We start from the raw sequence: 17,085 nt of genomic DNA, 5'->3' as shown, positions 1-17,085 counted from the left end.
CAGAGAGGGAGAAGGACGCTGAAAGGACATGGGGAAGCAGAGGGGGGAGAAGGACACTGAAAGCACATGTGGAAGACAGAGGGGGGAGAAGGACGCTGACAGGACATGGGGAAGATGGGGGGAGAAGGACGCTGAAAGGAAATGGGGAAGAGAGAGTAGGGAGAAGACGCTGGCAGGGAAGAAGACAGATGCCAGACTTTGGGGGGAGCGGAGAGAAGAAGATGGGTGCCAGACCAATTTGGAAGGGGGAAGAAAGGGAGAGGCACAGTAACAGAGCAAATGGAAGATGCAGAAGGAAGAGAGACAGTGGATGGAAGGAATTGAATGAGAACATGAGGAAAGCAGAAATCAGGCAACAAAGGTAGGAAAAGAATTATATTTCTTTTTTTTTATTTTGCTTCAGGATAAAGTAGTATATTAGTTGTGTTGATAAAAATTTATAAACATTAGAGGCTCTGGTAGAAACCCGTTTGCAAAGTATGTATTCTTCCCAATTAATATTTTCAAATTAATAAAGTCTTTTTGCTTATTTGTAAATGGGTTTCTACCAGAGCCTTTAATTCAGTAGCATAATTAAATGAAATAACTATTTCTGAAGTTTATAGGGATGGGCGGGGACGGAGGGGATTCCTCGCGGGGACGGGTGGGGACGGAGGGGATTCCTCGCGGGGACGGGTGGGGACGGAGGGATTCCTCACGGGGACGGGTGGGATTCCTCACGGGGACGGGTGGGGACGGGTGGGACTTTGGCGGGGACGGGTGGAGACGGGTGGGATTTCTGTCCCCGCGCAACTCTCTAGTTTGGGGTTCTTCAGCTTAGAAAAAAAGATGGTAGAAGGGAGATATGATTAAAGTCTACAAAATCCTGAGTGATATAGAAGGGATAAGAATAAATTGGTTTTTCACCCTTTCAAAAAGTACAAAAACCAAGGGACACTCAATGAAATTACATGGAAATACTTTTAAAACAAATAGGAGGAGGAAATATTTATTTCACTCAAAGAATAGATAAGTTCTGGAATTCATTGCAAGAGGTTGTGGTAACAGCAGTTAGTGTAACTGGGTTTAAGAAAGGTTTTAACAAATTTCTGGAGGAAAAGTGCATGGTCTGCTATTGAGACACGAAATAAGGGAAGCCACTGTTTGCCCTGGGATCGGTAGCATGAAATGTTGCTACTGTTCGGGTTTCTGTCATGTACTTGTGACCTGGATTCGCCTGTGCTGAAAACAGGAAACTGGGCTAGATGGACTATCGGTCTGAGCCAATGTGGCTATTCTTATGTTCTCTGTAAACCAGAACAGAAGTATTTGTTTAGCACATCTGCTTCTTTCTCGTCTCTCTCCAGATAGCGGGAGCTGGCAGCTTTCAGTACTGCAATTCCATTTCTAGCCGCCTTTCTTTCAGCAACATATTATCTGTATAAGTGTAAAAATGGGCTCAGTGTCTCCAGATTATCTATACTGATCTAATCCCTAATGTTTTCTTTTTTTTCTGTGTGTGTTTCAGATAGCCAAATCAAGTCCAAATAAAGAATTCATTACACTAATAGCCACAAACTAAATGCAGTATACCAAGATATTATAGCAGAAAAGGACTAGATATAGAATTGGGAAACAGTGAGCAAACAGATAACTTATTAAATGGACAAAAGCAAAGTTTTGCTATTTTCCCTTTTTTTAGTAAGAAAATGTGAAAGTAAATTACCATATTTTCATGCATATAACGCGTGTGCGTGTATAACACACATATGCGTATAGCGCGCGGGTCCAAAGCATGTCTGTAAAAAATTTTTGATATAGCACGCATACGCGTATACCGTGCATGCTGCTATAACCTCCTCCCACTCCCGCTTACTCTTCTGGCCTGCGAACCGGCCTCCTCCCCCTCGCTCGCGTCACCCCCCTCCCCCGCAATCCTACAACCCCCCCAGCACCGCAAAACATCTCTTACCTGATTGGGCACCGGCACCAGCACCAATGCACAGGACGTGCCAGTGCCCAAAGATCCTCCCTCGTTGTGCTGGGCTGGGCTGGCAGAGAATCTCGGAGAGAGCGAGATCAGAAGGCTTTGAGCATGCGCAAATGCTCAAAGCCCAGTCCAGCCCGGCACAGGGAAGGAGGATCTCCCTGCACCGCACAGCCGGTTCGCAGAGGGGATGCTGGATCGGAATGAAAAAAAAAAGTTGTAAAACGCGCTCACACCTATAACGCGCACGGTTATGCACGGTTTGTAAAAACCGTGTATAACGCGCGCGATATATGCGTGAAAATACGGTAGATAGAATTAGTTAGCAGAAAGAAACACTTAAAATGAGTCAATCAGGGTTCTTGCATTGACAGGAAGTGTGGCATTTGGTAATGAGCTGCACATTACTGCCATGATTTTAATGCTGCAGTAATTTGCATGCTCATTGAATACTGCTTACTGAGGCAATTTTTAGGGGGGGAACCTCACCTGCAGTTAGTGGCTCTAACGTGCCTGAAAGTAACTTATATTTGCTGTGTTCTGCCTCTGCTGCCACAGTGCACTTCACTGTGCCACCTTCTTCACTTGGAATTCCCATCCCCTGTACTATGGACATGAAGAGAAATCAAGTCAACATGGGCATGCTTTAGCTCTGTCTTTAAAATAGCCATTCAGACATCTAAGGTTAAGTCACCTCATGTTTTATTTTCTGCATTTTGACACTCCCCCCTGTCTCCATCATGGTTACCTTGCTTACTATATTGCACTAGCCCTGGTTTTTAGAACTTGGACTTGATCAGCTTTGGGAATATGCATGTCTTATATCTTTTTGCTCAGAAGAAGAAGAAATTGGCATTGAAATGTGGATATTTTTTTTTTCTACCTTTCCAAGAAGATGCAACAGGTAGTTTACAACTTCTTATAGAATTTAGATACAATAATACCTTTCCTCAAAGAGCTTATGATCTCTGGGGCTGATGTCATAGAGTGTAGGAGGCTTACCACACAGCTTAGAGTGGATTCTACAAACAATTTTCTATGCTGGTATGGCCACCCTATGAACAGAGAAAATTGTGCATAGATGTTCGCACACTATTGATTTAAATACAATGGTAATGAAGACATAACTGATAATGCCCAGATGCAGAGAAGAGTACACAGGGCTTGAAGGCTTAATGGATGGTTTTCTAATGCTGGGGATTTAGCATGTGATCTGAACAGGAGTAAAAATTTAGCTTCACATTCTATGGATAGTGTTAATGAAGGCTTTGTGCCAGCATAAACTACCTGCAACGTTTTTCTTGTTTTATTGAAGGGGATGGATGGAGAAATCTAGGGAATAAAAAAAAGTTGAAGGGTGTACACTTACAGTGTGAAACAGTAATATGGTCCTCCTTCCTCCATGCATAGACTCAGGCAGTGGTGTACCTGGTATATTTGACATCCGGGTTCAATCATTTGTAACACCCTCCTACTCTATATAAAAAATTATTTTTACTAATAATCCATGAGTCACACCTTAGGAAAAGGCAACATCTTAAACACTTTAGTGAGCACTAGAATATCAATACACCCATTGTAAAACTAAACAAGCCAGATTAATACAGATCGATACTGCACAGTCAATACTAACAGAAAATGTCCTTTCATACACCCAGAACACTGATACACCCTTGCCCAGTATGGAATAAGTAATCACAAACTAAAAATAGAAACATATAAACAAAAGTTAAACTGAACTTCCAAGAAGCCGGACTCTGCATACAATACAACACCACAGAAACAGTGACACATGTCCCCTAATACTAATATAAAAATAACGTGAGTCCTGCACAACATCCAAAGATTGAAATGGAAGGTTATTAGGATCTCAAGTGCTCACAGTTATGTGCCAACTGACCAAGTCTAGGCAGATAACTAAACTTGTGAGCTATCATCGGACCTTTAACTCCTTGTTGTGTTATTTTATTTCAATTACTTTGATCTTATTGTGCAATTTGTTATATTTAACTACTATTATCTTTATAGTTATTCAAATACTTAGCTCGGGTGTAGATTCTTAACCCAGCTGAAGACCAAACAGAACGACGGAAGATCTCCGTTTCGCTCTCAATAATCATGGAAGAGCTTCATCAGGAACAGTGCAGAGTAAAAGCACTGTAAATGAAAAAATAACAAATAACACACAATTATGTAATATAAAAGAATATCTTATATTTCCAAACTCTCATAAATAAAGAAAGCCCCATTCACAGCTTCCTTGACCTGATCGAGCACAAAACTTCTGCCAAAGAGGTCCCGTTGGGAACATGTTCCCTGGTCTGATCACCTTCTAGGCTCTTTCTGCCTTCCCATTTTCATGTCTCATCTTGGCACTCCACCCCGACCCACAAACTCTATCACCTACTGCAAAAAAATCACGAGTGAACTGTTCTGGACCCAATTTCTCAACCAACTCCCCCCTTTTCCTAAACATGCCGACCCAGATTCCAACTGGCATAATTGGGTAACCCTTTCCGGGACTACCTACCGTGCTCTTGCCCCTTTGTCTACTAAACCTATCTCCCACTCCCGCAAGGCTCCCTGGTATCTTCCATACCACAGGGAATTAAAGCAGAAATGTCGAGCCCTGGAACGTAAATGGAAAAAAATCGAAATCCCCTTCAGACAGACAATCCTGGAGAGACAACATCAAGTTCTATAACACAGTACTAAAAAAAGCAAGGAAGAATTTCTATGGAGATAAAATCACCAGATCAAAAAACCAAAATAGTACACTGTTCAACATCTGGCGCAACCTAACCTCAAAAAATGACTCCACCTTTCCCCTTTCCCCCCATCCGCAAACGACCTAGCTAAATTTTTCTACGAAAAGATTACTACCTTACGGAGTTCTTTCCCCCCAGGAGTCTCTTACAATTCTCTGCCTCCCAACGACTCCAACCCTATCCCTGCTGACAGATCCTGAACTGCCTTTGAACTTGTATCTGAATCCCAGATCTCTAAACTCTGTCTCAAACTGAAATCCTGCAATTGCATCCTGGATCCTTTCCCTTCCTACCTTTACGAAAACATTCCCGCGCAGGCCATTTTCTCCCTTACCAGGCTTATAAATTCTGCTTTACTATCAGGCCTGTTCTCCACAGAAATGGGACACATTGCCTTGTCCCCTCTTCAGAAAAAAGCCGATCTCGACCCTTCCTTACCATCTAACTACCGCCCCATAGCAAATATCCCTCTCCTAACTAAACTGTTAGAGGCCATAGTCGCCACCCAGCTCTCTTCTTACCTAGAGAGATTCTCCATCCTCCATCCCTACCAATATGGCTTCAGATCCAGCTTCAGCACCGAATCCCTCCTAGTTTCCTTAATTTCTAGGGTGCAACAATTACATTCGCGTAACAAATTCGCTGTTCTATTACAATTCGATCTCTCTGCAGCTTTCGATGTTGTCCACCACGACATATTACTTTATCAACTTTCCGAGATAGGAACTGACTCCACCGTCCTAAAGTGGTTCTCATACTTCCTACGCTCTCGCTCCTACACTGTCAACACAAATGGCACCATGTCCGTTCCTTGGACACCATCTTGCAGTGTCCCTCAGGGATTTCCCCTATCCCCTATTCTCTTTAACATCTATATGTCCTCCCTGAAACTCCTCCAATTATCCCCCCTTGAAACAATCTACACATACGCTGATGACATCCTTGTCCTCCTTGAGACAGACCAGAACCTCACCAACTTCCACGAGAACATTACAGCTTACATAATGAGACTCCATTCCTGGTCCTTCTCGGTACAGATGAAATTGAATGAATCAAAAACAAAATTACTCTGGCTTGGCCCCAAATTAGAACACCTGCCCACACTCTTCGCACTATCCTCAGGCGCTGCACTGCAGCTTGAGTTCTCAAGCAAGGTCCTTGGCATCATTATCGATTCTTCTCTCTCCCTCAATGACCACCTCAACTCCTTGGCTAAATCATGCTTCTTCAGCCTCCACATGCTGAGGAAAGTAAGATCATTTTTTCGCCAACAACATTTCGCCGTCCTTGTCCAATCCATCATCCTCTCCAAACTAGACTAGTGCAATGCCATCTACTTAAGTCTATTAAAAAAAAGTCTTCAAAGACTCCAGCTAATCCAGAATACTGCAGCCAAGTTGATCTTTGCAAAACGCAAGTCTGACCATGTCTCCCCACATCAAGCCAAACTTCACTGACTCCCAGTGATTTCCAGAATCCATTTCAAATGTTCCTGCCTGGCTTTCAAGATCATTCATGGCATCCTTCCTCCCTTAATCCCACTATCTTATAACTCCTCAAGTCCTGACTCTACCAGACCCGCCGAAAGGTATAAACTATCCTTCCCCTCTCTACACGGTATTCGCTATGCAGGCAAACTGGGAAAATCCCTTCTCTTCAGAATCACAGGTCTTTGGAATGACCTTACTATCCCGCTGCGGAACCTGGGCTCCCTCCAATTATTCCGTAAGCAACTGAAAACCTGGCTTTTCACTAAAATGTAATTCTAGCCCCCCTTACTCTTCTCTTCTATATATAAGTTCATGCAAACCTTTTTTTTTTCCTTCTCTTCCTATATTTTGAGTTCTTGTAAACCGTGCCGAGCTCCACATCCGTGGAGATGATGCAGTATATAAACTTAAGGTTTAGTTTAGTTTAGTTTTGCAGGATTTAAAAAAGGTTTGGACAATTTCCTAAAAGAGAAGTCCATAGGCCATTATCGAGATGGCTTGGGATCTTCTAGGTACTTGAGACTTGGGTTGGTCACTGTTGGAAACAGGATACTAGGCTTGATGGACTTTTGGTCTGTTCCAGTAAGGCAATTCTTATGTTCTAAATACAGTCTGTGGATTTGGCTATTGAGTGGGTAAGTAGTGGGTTGTGGGTATGTTTACCGAAGTGGTTTCACTCATCTAACCCTTCTCACATTCTTTCTCCCTTGCTCTCTCCCTGCTCTCCCACTTCCTTCCTCTCTTCGGCTCTCAATTCTAGCCATCCCCTCTCCCTTGCACCATCTCCCAAGCATACGATCATCATTTGTTTTCACCATGACCCACATTCTTGGGCTGTGGGGTTTGGGCTAGAGAATGACACAGGAACAAATTTTCCCCATCCTTGTCCCTTCCCCATTCCTGCAAGCTCTGTCCTCATCTGCATAAGCCTTGGACACTTTAAAATCATAAGTATTCGAGGCTTGTGTGGTTAAGGCAGAGCTTGCAGGAATGAGACAGGGACAGAACTTGTGGGGACGGGATGGGGATATTGAGATCATGTGGGGACGGGGACGGGGACAAATTTGTCTTTGTGTCATTTTGGGCTTCTTGTGGGACAGACAGCTAATTCTTCCTTTGGATCTGAATAAATCGGGCCACATCATTGTGCGCCATGAGATTTGGCAGGCAACATTGTGTATTGCAGTGGTTCCCAACCCTGTCCTGGAGGACCACCAGGCCAATCGGGTTTTCAGGCTAGCCCTAATGAATATGCATGGAGCAGATTTGCATGCCTCTCACTTCCATTATATGCAAATCTTTCTCATGCACATTCATTAGAGCTAGCCTGAAAACCCAATTGGCCTGGTGGTCCTCCAGAACAGGGTTGGGAACCACTGGTGTATTGTACTAACTACTTCACTTTTCCTTCTGCTCTGCTCTGCCCTATTATCAAAAACTTCACTGGCTGCCCCTAGAAGCACGAGTTTTGTTTAAATTTTTTTGTCTTTGTTTTAAATCAATATTTGGTCTGGCCCCCACGTACTTGGTTTCTCAATTTAATCTGGATAGTTCTATTAGGCCCACATGTAGAATTCATCTGTTCACCTATCCGACAATAAAGGCCTGCCCCTACAAAAGATTCCTGGACAGAACTCTCGCCTTCCAGGCAGGTAAATGGAACGATTGACTGGGTAACATTATCATGCATTCCTCATCCTACTTCAGTTTTAGAAAATCAGTAAAAACGAATTTGTTTAATCGATTTGTAACCTAGAATTTTATAGTTTTTCACTTCTTCCATTCTGTAAGCTTGCATTCGATGACTTTGTATGGAGACCACTTCGCTGATTATCCAGCACCTCTTGTTGTAAACCACCTCGAACTATCATGGCTTGTATTCGATGAAGGTCAGAAAGGCCAGAAACTGAATCCTAGTTTGCAGCCTTTTGCTTTAACCATTAGACCAGGGGTAGGCAATTCCGGTCCTCGAGAGCCGGAGCCAGGTTAGGTTTTCAGGATATCCACAATAAATATGCATGAGATAGATTTGCATCTCAAGTAGGCGATGCATGCAAATCCATCTCATACATATTCATGGTGGAGATCCTGAAAACCTGACCTGGCTCCCGCTCTCGAGGACCGGAATTGCCTACCTCTGCTCAGACCATTCTCTTCTCACTACATTTCTATTTATCCTTCTCCAGTGTTGCACTTCATGCAGATTCAGTCTGACTTCTTGGCATGTCCATTTGTGCAGGCTTCCGTTTCTACTTTATAGTTCCATATTTTGCTTTGTCTGATTCTGCATATGTGACCAAGGTGAGGAACGCTGCTACTGTATAGTTTCTGTATAAGGATTTGTAGCAGTTGGACTTGTCCCAGGCACCTTATAATGGTAAGTTTTTCAGGATATTCAAAATGACTATGAATCTGATAAATTTGCATATACTGGATTTCCAATTTATGGAAATATTTCTGGCATATTTATTGTGGCTGTCCTGAAAATCAGGCTGACTCTGGGATCCCCAGATTTAGAAAGCCCTGCAGGAAGAAGTGTACTGGTGCTTGCTTTCTCTCTCTCTACCGTGTTTCCCCGAAAATAAGCCCTACCCCTGAAAATAAGCCCTAGTCACTAGCAGCAGCAGTGCTTCCCCTCGCCTGATGCTGTGCACCGTGCACCCCTCCCCCCAGTGATCCATCTCTCCCTCCTATCTGAACCGTGAGACATGAATACCTTATAACAGAGTCAGCAGTAATCTACACAGGCTGCTTCATGGTCTTCTATCTCCTGGGCTTTCCTCTGCTGCATCACTGATGATGTCATCAGTAACGCAGCAGAGGAACGAAGGCCGTGAAGCAGCCTGTGTAGATTGCTGCCAACACTGTTATAAGGTATTCCTGTCTCGCGGTTTGGATGGTTGGGAGAGATGGGTCAGCGGGGGGTGGGGGGCGTGACAGCAGTGGGGGAATAAAAAGATGCTACATGGGGGGATGGGAGGGAGATATTGCACAAGGGGATGGTTGAGAGTGGAGGAAAGATGCTACTCATATGCAGGAGAGAAAGGAAATTGGAAAAATTGTGGTGGAGGAGAGGAAGGGAGAGATGATCATTACATGAAAAAAAATAAGACATCCCCGAACATAAGACCTAGTGCCTTTTTTGGGCCCCAAATTAATATGTCTTATTTTGGGGGAAACACAGTGTATACACACGCGCGCTCTGTGGAGCAAAGTTCTCAATTCTTTCAATATATTGAATTAGATCAACAGGTCCCTGTCCTTGAGTGACCTTCCACCTAATCATTTTCTGGCTAGTGAATTTGTTTGGAATTGTGAAGGCTAGCTTGAAATGCTGCACTGGGTCTGAAAATATAGTGTTACTCAGACTTAAAGTCCTATTAACCCCATTGCCACCTCCTAAATACAGATCTAAGGAGCTTCATTCCTTGTATCACCACTCATTTAAAGTTGATTCTTCCTCACTTAATTACACATGTAACCCATATAGTTTAGCTTTTCCGTTTTGAATGTTTGTGCAGAAAGATGTGATAGATGTATTGTAGATGTTAAGTGTACACTTGACTAGATTGTACGTGCTGAGGAGCAGCAATTATCTCTTATGCAACTCTGTGAAATGCTGCTGCATACACCTTGTAGCACAATATAATATACTGTAGTAATACTGGCGTGGCTGGTGTTAACATTTGCAACATTTCCTTTTTATAGCCTGGGTTGTTGTTTAGTGCAGTGTTTGGTATGACAGATTTGCTGCATAAGTGCGGAGCACCTACTTGCCAGGTTTTGTATTACCTATTTCACAAGTGTCTTGTAGTCAAGAGAGTTTGCATTGCTATTACAGACATGACACCAGAATTTGAATTAGGTCTACTCTACACTCCTTCTTGGGGAGCTAAGGTGGATATGGAATGTAGTACAGAACTGGGGATGCATTGCTTATATTGCAGTTCTGTTGCAGCCTATGCAGACTCCACTCCCATATAAAAGATTGGGTTGAATACTGTACTACTATTTAATGAGTTTTAGCAAGTAGACTAAGTTGTCTGCCGTTTCTTTTTTGTACAGAAGGTCCTATGATATTTTTTTTCCTGTAGTATCTTGTGTAGGCAGTTTAAAGCCAGGGACCTGTAATGAGTGACTGTCACTTTGACTTATCCTACTTCCACTGCCTGTCCCCATTACTTTTACCTATAGAAATCACTGTATATGTGTATAACCCTATACATACACACTTTCTGTGAAAAGGGGCTCGCTTAACTCCACTTTGTGTTGCAACTTTGGCTAAGGTAAAACACAGAAGCCCCAATTTGTTTTGAATGGCCTTTCATATTTTGCATATTGTCTTTGTAAGTCACTTCTGCCAGGGCCTGAGCTTCGTCTACTCTACTGAACCCACAGTGCTGCAAACCAGCAGCAACTGCCGTTGGTTCTAGCCACCGTCGTCAGGACTGGTGTTTTTTTAGCGAACATGCAGTGCTCGAGCTTGACTTGTTGACCAGCCTCAAGTTGCTGAATAGCTCAAATAGTTGTCATACTTGCGGTTGCTCCACTCAGCAGGGCTCGCTCGGTTGTGTATTAAGATTGGCTTTTGTCACCACTGGGGCTGCTTTCGTTTTCGAGGTTTTAGTCTATTCCCTTTCAACCTCACAGCTGCCTATTGACCTTGTTCCAGCCATTCCACCTGCCTCCCTCCTTCCCGCCCGCCTGCAACTGCTTAGTGGCGCGAGCCTCCCACCACCGCCACGCTCACGAGCAGCCTAGTATTAGCATATCCCCTCCCCCGGGACAAAGACACTCGGGGGCGATCAGCTGGAGCGAGGCCGCGCCGAGCGCTCCACGCCCCGCCCCTCCCCTCCCCACTCCCTCCCGGCCAGGGTCTGGAGGAGCGCGCCCGGCAGGGGCGTGGTCGGAGCGGGGCGGCCGGAGAGGAGGAGGTGGGTGAGAGAGCTGTGACGTCGCGAGAGGGAGGGGCTTGTCGCCCGAGCCTGGCCGCGTCACTCTTCCAAGGCAGGGGCCGGGGGCGCGGTCTGCTCCTTGCGCTCCCTGCGCCTTTTTTTTTTCCCTCTCTCTCTCTTGCTCTCTTCCAGCACCGCCACCGCTTCTTCCTCCTCCTCCTTGCTCTCCTCCACCACCACCATCATTGTACAATGTTTGCTGCTTGCACCCTGAGGAGAGCAGAGGCTTAAGCGCCCCGCCGCGAGCAACATATGGAGTTGGTGTAGAATCCGGAGCTTGCAACCCTGATGCTTTAGTTCTCAGGTGGAGCTGCATGTGGTAAGTTCTGCTCCCTTTTCCACCACGGCGGCTGCCGACTGCTGTCCAGCTGCCAGAAACTCGATGTAGATTTGTTTCTTGGCTAGCTCTTGGTTTTTCTTATTTTGTTAAGTCCTTCCTGTGGTTTAGGAAAGCAAACTAGCATGGGGGGGGGGGGGACCCCCCTAGACATATTGTCTTGAGAGTAGGAGATGGGGCGAGTAAGTTTCGTTGTTTCCGCGGAGGGGAGCGATCGGCTCGCTTTGGGTGTCAGTCGTTCGGGATCTGTAGGCGAACCGATTCAGGGCTGATAAAGGGGAGCGAGAGGAGACGGAAAAGATGAGTAAGATCAGACATCTTTGAATGACCTCCTCCAAATGTTATGTTCGAAGCTGAAGGCGCTGCTGGGCTGGGGCAGGTGGGATTGGAAAGACTTCTGGATCTGGGGGACTCCCGAGCTTCTTCTAGATCAGACTTGCAGCCAGATCTTCGGTGCAGACAGAAAGTTCATTAGCTTGTCCCTTAAAAAAAATAAAATAAATAAACGGGGAAGTATTTAGGTGCCTGCCGGAGCGCATCCTGTCTTGCACCTTCTCCCTTCAACACTGCACATCAAGGCGGGATCCCCCTCCCCCCTCAAAGCACTTCCTGGTGACTTCCTGGAAGTTCGGTCCTGTGTCGAGATACAGTTAGAGGAAAGTTTGGAAAGCGTGCCAGGCTTTGAAGTCTTGGGTGGGGGCATGTTTCCAGATTGCAGCCTGAAAGCTTGCTTCACATTGTGGTGGTCTTTCATTTTATTTTATCCCAACTCGTTGTGTCATCAGATCAAAGGCCTGTAATAGCGACATATCAATCCTGCCTTTAGTCTTATTGAGCTTGGCTTGCCAAAGGGTGTTTTTGGACATTATATGGCTGTGGAAAACTGCTTAGTACATGTGGCCCCGAATTAGCAGTCTTGGGTGCAGAAAACACACATCCTTTCTTTGTGATGCTGCTCCATTCTTAGCTGTACCTTTCTTTCCGTGGCTCAGTTCGTCTCCCTAAGGTTCTGGTAACTCTCCCTGCCTCAGTATAAGTGGTGTATCTTTCCATGTTCTGTGTCAGACATGGCCTTTTATTTTATCATGTACAAATAGCTATCAACCAGGCACAGTGTTGGGTGGCTGTTTTACTGCATAAACAATATTAATTTCTAGTCTGAGGCCTAGGGACCAAAGGGATGACCCAGCGTCATGTTGAAATGGTATAGGAAATACTGAACTGGGAATCTCCCCTCATGCAAAAGATACTTTAAGGTCTGCTTTGAAACTGGGTAACTTCATTAGTGGATTGCATCTTCATTAGTGGATTACCCTCATGCCCCTGTGCCTAGACCAGCTTTTTTTCTTCTTCCAGACAACTGCACAGACTGTGATTCTTTTTATTTTGCTAAGCAAGATTCCCTCCCCCCCCCCCCACCACCACACACAGAGGACTTGCAAGTAGATTGCACAGCCAAATAAAATGGATGAAGAATGGTCAGAACATGTAGCACTGTTGATAATCTGGTGTTTGCTAGGTTGTGAGCAAGCAATCTGTGATCTTTGGTTATTAGGACTCTGGTTTTGACTGCAGTTTCTTCAAAAGAAAACTCTTTTCTTGCACATTCTGTGTCGGCTGTGTTCAGTGTGAACTGCTACTAGGTATACCTGGGTAAGATTTGATTTGGTGAAGAGTAGTAGCCTCTTCAGAGCCCTTGCTGATCTGAGGATGTGCAATGACTGGCTTCATTACTCATAGGCGCTCTTCTGATGGCAGGTTGAAGGCCTCGATGGCAGTGTTTAAAAGAGCTGCAACTCCAGTCACTTTAAGCCACGATCTGAGGTATAGATTAAGCTAGGGGAGTTAAGATTTTCAACAGAGAGCTAGTAAGCGATTTGAACTACTTTTATTCCCGAAGCTGTGTCGGGATCTCATTTGTGTATTTATCATCTGGATTTGGCTTCCAGAGCTACCATTAAACCTATTTCTCTGTTTATGAGAGGAGGGATGAGCAGCTTGTGGTGCCAGACAGATACCTGTCTGGGCAGGATACAGGCTCTAGTGTAGCACCTTAAGAGTTGCAGAGGGCCGCCCACCTTCCAACATTAGTGTACTGAGAGCACTCTCAGCTAAAGCATGCACCTTGCTTACAATTTACAGTTTTGCTTGTACCCCAAATTTGATTTAAAAAATGAAATTTTGTTTAGCAAAGAAAACCTTTCATTTCTGCTTTTACTCCAAACTGTCCTTTGAAGACAGCTGAACTTGTAAACAAAATATTTCTTTTTTTTTTTTTTTTTTTAATTTATTTCTCCATCTGAATAATTTCAGATCCACTGCCAGTGCCCAGAGACTGAGTGGCAGTGCGGTGCGCTGGCCATGCAGGGAATTCCCGGTTTGGTTCTCGAGCTGGGTCTTCGGATCTCTTTGGCAGGGATGCTGTGGAAGCGATAACACATAATGCAGGAGGGGTGTTAACTGTTACGGGTCACTCCTAGTGCCTGGATTCAGGATCCATGATTATAGGGCTCTGGGAGGGGGAGGGGCACCGGATGGCAGCCCTGAAGTCGATTTGAGTTGGAGGCCCAAGGATGAGGGACAAACTGACCCACACACACATTTCAAAAGCCATATACCTGTCATTTTTGTGACAATAATGCCTCAGGTAAGATGATTTAAATATCTTGTCAGATTAAAAATGCAGTTAAAATATGCCTAAGCTTTCCAACTTTCCGGTTTTACTGCTATTACATGCCAATGGCATTAGCTGTTCAATGGAGGCTGTGCTATCCGCGGTGTGAAGAGTCCTTTTTCTGTGTGTCCAAGCTTTCCCAAATAGCAGTGCAACTGTCTGTTAGCAAGGTACGGGAGGCTGGCTCTCCAGTTGCTCCACACACATGCAGAAAATCTGTGCAAGAAACAGCCGTGTGGCTGATTACGAGTCCAAAGATCATCTGTATGACAGAGAGAACAAGGTCCAGTTTAAATGGAGAGAGCCTGAAAGCTGTACAGGGCCTCCTCCCACTATTACCAGTGTTAGAAATAATTGGAATCTAAAGATTAGGGATTTTGAGGAGGATTGAACTTGCTATCATTAATACTTCTAGTACACTGTTTTAATCCTCCATTGAACTGTGTGGTGGGAGAGAATAGAGGAAAAGCATGTTTCCCATTAGAAACCTAAGAGTACACCTGCCTTTTGCACTGCATTGTAGCATTTATTGTTTGAAAAGAGATGACATTTTAGCCTAGTTTGCAGCTTGGGGAAAAAAAAAAAGTGGGGTTTTTTTTTTGTATTGCACGGCAATTTAAATGGTGCAGCCTTAGTCAGTTCTGTTTTGCTGCCCAAGGTGAGAATATAGAGTGATCAGTTCGTTGTGTATAGCTGGGTCCTGGTTAGCACTGGGTTTTCACGTTCTATAACTCCATTTAAATGCTCCCCCAGTGCGGCGATCAGTCTGGCAAAGATACAGTCCTATTCTTGGGGGATAGGATAGAATCTGAATTTGAAAGATGAGAACTTTCTGGTTAAAGAGAGATGTTTTTGTTTGTGCTCCCTGTCAAATATCATTTGATGAACAGGTAGCTATTGAAGGTATAGTGTACAGAACTTCAGAAGCTACTCTACATAATATAAAAGTCCAAGGGCTTGCTGTCCACAGCCACTTGCCTCTTATTTTAGAGCAATGTGCTGGTTTTTACCAAGGTGCAATGTTAAATTGTGTACAGTCTTTGGCTTAAAGATTCCTCATGCCATTCTGAGACATTTAAACCCTCCCCATTTGAACCTGTACTGGATGTAAGGCAAGGGTTTAATTATCAGAGTTGTTTTGAATAATCCTGACAGGTATTCAGACGACTCAGACATTATGCTTTTCGTTCAGCCTTTGCCACTGTTCTGGAATAGGGCTGTAGTAGCCTCCTTTGCACTCCCTGAGCTGGTGACCCTTCCTGCCTTTTGCTTGATTTGCTGGTATTTGTGGCATAAAGTTTGTTTGTGGCGCTCGCTTTCCTGGTCTGCGCTGTGGAGTCTGCGACTCAGTGAGCTTCAGTGGAAAGAGAGAAGGCCGCCCAGGACTGGAGATAACTATGCGGATGCGTAGAGGTGGGGTGGGGGTTGGAAGGGCTGGATGCCTGCCACAGCAGGTCTGACTAGTTTTAATTGCCTGGAGGCAGCTGTGTGCCGGGGAGGTACAAACTCTGGTTCTTAAACCTAGCTAGCTTGAACTGTCGGAAACCCCTGCTTTATATGTAATATCTAGTTCTGTGGATTCCCCACCCCCCTCCATGCTCTAGTTCTGTGTTTTTCAACCTTTTTGCACCTATGGACCGGCAGAAATAAAAAAATTATTCTGTGGACCGGCATCGGTCCGTGGACCGGCGGTTGAAGAACACTGGACTAAGTCATGGGCCAGACTCCACCCATCTCTACCCAATCTCCACCCCAGACCCCGCCCCATAATAGTACTAATTGCACCTTGCACGTCCCATGCCTCATCTGGAAGCCTTCCCTCTGACGTTGCAACGTCAGAGAGAAGGCTTCAGGTTCAGGCACAGGATGCCCTTAGGAGCCACGGCCCATAGCTTTGTGCACTGAATCAGTGAGGAAGAGGGAACTGGCTCAAAGATAACGCCGCATTGATCACACCGTGGACTGGCGGTTGAAGAACACTGTTTTGGGCCTGATATACGTGCTGGCCCTGTGGACCGGCAGGAAATTTCTGTGGACCGGCACTGGTCCATGGACCGGTGGTTGAAGAACACTGCTCTAGTTTATAGATTTCTATCCCCTCTCCCTGGCTGGTGCACTTTCCTTCCCTCCTGGCCTTGCTGATGGAAGGAAGTCTTCTCCAAGACTAATCCTCAGCACTGCCCTTTGGATGGCAGGTCACCACTTTAGCAGTCTCCCTTCCTCCCAGGAGAAGTTACAAGGCACTAGGCACACCTCTTACTTTCTTGCTCTGTAACAGAGAAGACATCGGGAAGGGGTAAAACGCGGACCTTAGGGACCTCACGGATCTAAAACCGCACGTCCTTAAAAATCAGAGGAGCATGCATTGACAAGTCCGCCTTCGCTTTCCCTGCAGCTCAGCTCAGGCCAACGGCTCCCTCACGGATCTGAGCTGCATGTCACATCCTTAAAAATCCGAGGTCCACGCCACTTTTAGTCTCTGGCTCTGACAGAGCTCTATGACAATTAACTCTGACGACCAGGATGATCTGACGGCCACCAGGATGATCTCGGGGCTCAAGGGTCTCTCGTACGAAGAGAGACTGAACAAATTGCAGCTCTACACTCTCGAGGAACGTAGGGAGAGGGGAGACATGATCGAAACATTTAAGTACCTCACGGAACGTGTCGAAGTGGAAGATGATATTTTCTTTCTCAAGGGACCCTCGGCCACAAGAGGGCACCCGCTCAAACTCAGGGGTGGAAAATTTCATGGCGACACCAGAAAGTATTTCTTCACAGAGAGAGTGGTTGATCATTGGAACAAGCTTCCAGTGCAGGTGATCGAGGCAGACAGCGTGCCAGACTTTAAGAATAAATGGGATACCCATGCGGGATCCCTACGAGGGTCAAGAT

General features: G+C 45.2%; 1 protein-coding gene and 1 long non-coding RNA gene across 5 annotated transcripts in view; one reads left to right on the top strand and one right to left on the bottom strand.

Annotated features, from left to right (window-relative positions):
- The window catches only part of LOC117358251, a 64,619-nt gene extending 53,702 nt beyond the window's left edge, over window positions 1-10,917 (bottom strand). For all 4 annotated transcript variants that reach the window (XR_004538977.1, XR_004538979.1, XR_004538978.1 and 1 more), the window contains exons 1-3: window positions 10,760-10,917; window positions 3,336-4,123; window positions 2,456-2,572 (exon numbers count right to left, since the gene is read on the bottom strand). This is a non-coding gene — a long non-coding RNA (uncharacterized LOC117358251). The remainder of the gene's footprint in view (window positions 1-2,455; window positions 2,573-3,335; window positions 4,124-10,759) is intronic.
- A 387-nt stretch (window positions 10,918-11,304) lies between these two features.
- The window catches only part of SERTAD2 (SERTA domain containing 2), an 84,848-nt gene continuing 79,067 nt past the window's right edge, over window positions 11,305-17,085 (top strand). Inside the window, exon 1 of the mRNA XM_033939769.1 lies at window positions 11,305-11,498. The gene's annotated coding sequence lies outside the window, so the exon portion shown is untranslated. The remainder of the gene's footprint in view (window positions 11,499-17,085) is intronic.

This window comes from Geotrypetes seraphini, chromosome 3, assembly GCF_902459505.1.
Source record: "Geotrypetes seraphini chromosome 3, aGeoSer1.1, whole genome shotgun sequence".
Lineage (NCBI taxonomy): Eukaryota > Metazoa > Chordata > Amphibia > Gymnophiona > Dermophiidae > Geotrypetes > Geotrypetes seraphini.
This window is presented reverse-complemented; position numbering and strand designations above follow the sequence as displayed.